Source organism: Octopus bimaculoides, chromosome 5 (genome assembly GCF_046866305.1).
Source record: "Octopus bimaculoides isolate indiv1 chromosome 5, ASM4686630v1, whole genome shotgun sequence".
In the NCBI taxonomy this organism is placed as follows: Eukaryota; Metazoa; Mollusca; class Cephalopoda; order Octopoda; family Octopodidae; genus Octopus; species Octopus bimaculoides.
The window spans coordinates 23006738-23012737 of NC_142932.1; positions in this window are offsets into that span (position 1 = coordinate 23006738).

Genomic DNA, 6000 nt, shown 5'->3' on the forward strand with positions numbered 1-6000 from the left:
TAATCAAGTATTAACTGACAATATTTAAATTTACACGTCCACCATCAATCATTTAATTCAGAGAATTCAAATCACAGCTAAATCTTAGCTAACAGCAATTTTGTTATAAGTTGTCTGAACACAGAGTTGCATATAAGATTTTTTTCAGCCCCTATACCTTGATTTCACATCATGGTACTGATGTTGCATTGTGTTTTTGTAAATCAGAGAGTACTTAATTCCAACCTACACAATTTTTCTTTCTTTTCTTTCTTGAGTTACTTCAATTTATATCTTAACAATCAAGTTGTGGCTGCTATGTTTTATTTTGTATACTGTGCATATACTTTTGGTTTTCATTGCTGTCTTTCTTTCCTTGACTTATTGCCGCAATCTATCTCTAATAATCTAATAAGGTAGTGCATCAGCTAATAAGGTAGTGTCCCACTTCTTGAGATATAGATGTCCTCAACCACCATAAAATCCACTTCCATCCTTATACTTAAACAAACAGTGGTACCAGCAAGTGAAAGTGCAGTTGGAAGCTATACATCAAACTGTCATATTTTCCTTAACCCCTTAGCATTCAGATTACTTTGTCAAATGAAATGATTTTGTAGCTTTGAAATTTTGGTACAATTGTGTATTTTTAGAATGACATTATATGGTAGGTGTGAGAGACCGGATCTGGCCAATCTGAACATAAAACAGGTAGAATATCTGAGCCGGATATTGATTGGTTTAAATGCTAAAAGGTTAAACTGATATCTCGTTTGAATGCTTGCAACAAAGTGGACTCTATTTAACCCTTTCGTTTCTCTATTTCTGTTGAACTACATTGCTTCCGTTTCAATTAATTTTGAAAATAAAGAAGATTCTATTAAAATAACTTTGTCATTATTTAGCTGGTGTTTGGAACATAGATTAGCATGAAATTTAGATTGAGGGTTTTAATTCAAAACACTTCAAAACAAGGGTAATCTCAGGCAGGTTTGTATCAAAATGGTTAAGGAACTAGAGGGCTCTAGTTGTGGAAAACTGGGCGATGAATTAAGTCCAAAACAAATGTTTTTGTGCATGTGTATATCTACACACACACACACACACACACACGTGTTACACATGTTTACACCAATGTGTGTGTGTGACAGTGTACTTTTAAAGTAGTATATCATGAATAAGTTTATAAATGTACAGTACATACAGATAATTAGGTGATTAAGACACCTATGTTATTAGTTGCCCATGAAAGATTAACTAAATTATGATAAGTTCTATGTTATAAGAGGCCCAAATGGTAAAGATTGATAATCATTTATAATTTTTAGCTTCTACTGACTACACTTTAAGCTACAATTTGGTTGCTCTTCACTCACAGCATTGCAGTCCTCTGGTTTTCTTGTTTCTTATACCATATATTGATTCAATTTTATTTTCCTTTCAGACAGATGCTTATAAAATTCAGCTCACAGTAACCATTATTCAACACCTCTCAAAAGCATATGAATGTATTAATTCTCATTGAAAAGGAAGACTATTTGGTCTTTCTTTAAGAGTTAGAAGAAGTATATGTATTTTACAAGTGATATTGCAACATATGTGTGTGTATTCACACACACACACTCACACACACTTACATGCACACACATTTCTGAAGAAAGATAGAAACTACAGTGAGTTGGTTGAATTCTGTGAAAACAATGGATGAGAGACAATATGATTCTTTGTAGAGATAGATGTCAGAAGATTCATTGGCATCAGGGTTCACTCGATGTTCAGGAGTTTTGGACTAGCTACGAAGGAAAAAAAGATGCTGCTAGGAAATTGGTCAGAAGCTGCTGAGAAAGTAAGCCATTACATTTGGCTCAAGTGAGATGCGTTGTGCAGTGAGTTCAAACATTGAAGATGACTCTGACCCAGAGTCACAATATCTAAGTCAACAAAGCTTATGCTGTTGTGTGGAAGTTGCCTACATCAGTGGGTGGTCCCTGGCAGCTCTGATGTTACAGTGAAGGGGCTGACACCCAGAGAACTGCTTCATGTATATATATTCGGTTTTGTGTCATGAAGAAATACTTAGCTAAGAGTAAGCTGTTGTACCTAGCATTTATTAACCTGGTGAATGCCTTGAACAGAGGACTCCAGTTGGTGATCTGGTAGGCACTGAGAAAACTAGGAATTGACAAATGGTGTGTGAGGGCCATACAAGCCATGTACATGTTGCTGTCAGTAAGGTGAGAGCTTGCAACAAGTACAATGATGAATTTAGTGTGTAGGGAGGGGTTCACCAGAGCATAGTGCTCAATCCCCTTCTTTTTATCAGTCCTCCAGGCAATAATGGAGGTGTCCATGGAAAATCTTATATATTGATGAACTCATTCTTATAGCTGAGTCTATTATAAGATCAAAGAAGAAATTCCAGGCATGGCAGGAAAATCTGGAATCAAGGTTAACTCAGCGAAAACTAAAGTATCAATAAGAAGGCAAACTGATACGACCATGACACCATCAGGAAAATGGCTTTCCTCAGAATGTAGTGTACTCTATCTAATGCCTAAGTGGGAACAAAAAAAAAAATTCTTTCTTTATATTAATAAAATATTGCTGTACAAATCTTGATAAAATGTTATTTTGAGAGGCTGGGGAAGAGAAATAAATACAGACTTTATGAAATTCATTTGAAGATAAAATTGGGAATTTCTTTAGATTCTGGAGAGGTTCAGGGGTAAGGTAGGAGTCGAGACATCTTGTGGTGAGACAGAATCACTTATAAAACTGTTAACCAAAATGTAGATTCCACATTAGGTAAACAACTGCATGGATTTAATCCCATATGATATAACAAGATTGGAATTAAGGTCACTGAAATTAACACAGTGAGTTATGTTGATAATAGAAATCCCCAAAAGATATTTAACGATTATCATATCATTATCGGACAGGGAAATAAATCCTTTGACTATCTTTAACATCAGTTAAGATGATGTGGGATGAGGTGGTGACGGCTGGTCTCAGGATATTGAATCTCAAGGAGGAGATAATAAAAGACTAAGATAGATGGCCGGCAATGTTCAGTGCTCAAGAAGACCTACCTAGATATGCTAGCACAGAGTGACGAATTCTGAAAGCATAATATGTACGCATGCAACTGAAGTTATGGAAACGTGTATGCACACCATGCATGCAACTAGATCCCTCATCCAGTGTCCTGGTCAGGTCTACAATTGTTTCTTTACTTCTCTTCCCTTTCCCCAAACAACTGGATCCCTCCCTTGAACACTCCCTGTTGACATACATTCCTCTTAGTGACAATCATCACTCTCACCTGTGTTTACCATGATTTGACTATTGTCTACCCCAACCCCAGTTTTATCAATCTCTCATCATTGACTCATCTATCTATCTATCTACACACACACACGCACACGCACACACCCACACACACAGAGGCTTTACACATAATCTGTAAACAACACATGCATACAGGTGCATATACACTTACGTAAATAGAATATAAATAAATATCTCTCTTAAGTATGTATACGTGTTTGTGTAAGTCAGAGTGAATGTATATAACGTAAACATTCGGTGACAAATCCTTCTAATCGTGATATAGTAAGTAAAAAATGACAATATGGGAAATCTTTGCCAGATTAAATTAATCATTTACGAAGTTAATGTGTTGATGATTAATCTGTTTGTTTTAAACAAGGTTGACTAGGATTTGTGAAAGACAGGTAATAAAACAAGGGAGATAACTCTTAGAGTTAATGTCTAACCGTTGTCTTCTATGAATTGAGTTGGTCGTTTTAATCTTTTTTTTTTGTTGTATATTAGCCAAATAATAAAAGAAAATATTAACTCTATTTCAGAATATCTATATATGAAGAGACACCCACACACACACACACACACATATATACAAGCAAACGAAAAAAAAAGATGGGATGCGATGTTGTACAGAGGACCCATCTAACTTTTACTAACAGAAAATGATGGTTTCAACGACAATGATGTTGATGTGTGATGGAATAAGTGGATAATGTATATGTGTGTGTGTGTTATGTATGTATATATTATGTATGTATTGAATTAGGATTTTCATGTTAAAATTAATTTTCAAATAAATGCAAACAAATGCAATTTGAAGCAAAAATTGTCATAGCCCACCTAATGAATGATTCCTGTGAAGGTTTATTTAGGCACGTTTATCAGTCATAATATTTAGATCTGTGTGTGTGTGTGTGTATGTAATTTATGTGTATATGTATGTGTGTATTTGTGTGTGTATGACATAAGTTAGTAATTATTTTACTTAAACTGGGGGAAGGCGTTTTCAATGTATCCAGTAATAAACTAGTTTCAATTCTAATTTTTATATACTTTACTCCACTTTCATTGTTAATAGTCTCAGCCATGTTTGCTTTCAAGAATTTTGACTTAAAGAAGAATTTAGCATAACTTTAACATTATCATTATTAAGAAGATATTTGAAATATAAGTTTGCATAAAATTTTGATAGAACGTTTATTTAGATAATATGAATTCTTTGTCCAAAGAATTTCCATAAGTTTGTCCTAAATGTTCATGTTCGTTTTCAAACATTTTTTTTCATATATTCTGTGTGATATAAAGCTTTCTTTCAGAAATCCCAAGTTACTCTAATGGTTGGAAAAAAAAAATGTGAATATGTATCATATGTGTTGCATGGATACCAGAGAAATGTGTCCAGCATATAATGTATGAATACATAGGAGAGGCAAAAGGTTAAAGCAAGAATTCTCAGGTGGATTGGTAGCAAAAGGGTTAAGCTTAAATCTTCTTTTACAGCTCTATTGGTTCTTGAAAGAGAGTGAGGTCTTGAGCATACTGAAATCATGGTGTGTATTTACTCTTTAATCTCTGTGTGATAAACTGAATAATAAAGTTGCAGAGAATATGGAATAAATGCTTTAATTTCCTAATATATAACTCTGTAAAGTGACTGGCACCAGGAAGGGCATCCAGCTATAGAAATATACCAAAGCAGACAGTAGAGTTGGTGCAGTCCTCTGGCTTGCCAGCTCTTGTCAAACCATCCAACCCAAACTAGCATGAAAAATGAACATTAAATGATGATGATGATGACTTAAACACTTTTCCACAAACCATATATCAACATCTAGCCCAACAGATAACCCACCATGGTATTCTAGGAAAATTATTCTTTTGGTCAACCAATACAAGACAGAATTATTTCTTTCTTTCCATCGCTTTTGTCATTAAAAAATTATCTTTGTTCAAACTTAAACAGTATCTTGTATTTATTTTTTTCACTAAACCTATTCTGTTACTTTCATAATCTATTTTTTAAAACTTCTGTGACCTGTTACTTTCTTTCTTATTTAATGCTTTAGATTGATAGACACAGGGGAAGAGGTAAATGCACAGAGGAATGGTTGTAAAGATAGATATACACAGACATAGAAAGAGGGAGAGAGAGAGAGAGAGTATAAGATCAGTGAGTAGGAGTGGAGAATGAGAGTTAATGAGGATGGAGCAGAGAAAGGGAGGTGGAGACAGAAATTGATAGGTAAATAGACTGATATAAGAGAAAGAGAGAGATAATGACAGATAGTTAGAGAAATAGAGAGAGAGAGAGAGAGGGAGGGAATGAGAGAGACCTAAGTAGATGGTTCATTTGAAAAAGAAATTAAAAGACATGTAAAACATTAGGCACATGCATGTGAGTTTGTGCATGCATGTGAGTTTGTGCATGCATATGTATGTATATATGTTTGTATGCATGTATGCATGTATGTATGTATGCTATATATGATGGTGGTGGGAGTGATGGTTGTAAAGTCATGCAAGGCTAAAAAGAGAAATATGTGTTGGTACAGTAGTGGAAGACTCATCTCATGCAAGATTAGCTTTTTGCCGACTTAGTTCATAGGACGCACCTAGCTGATCTGTAACCTTGAAATTTATCCTCACTATCAATCCATAATCTCAAGCTGGCTGTTGTTTATTACATCCACA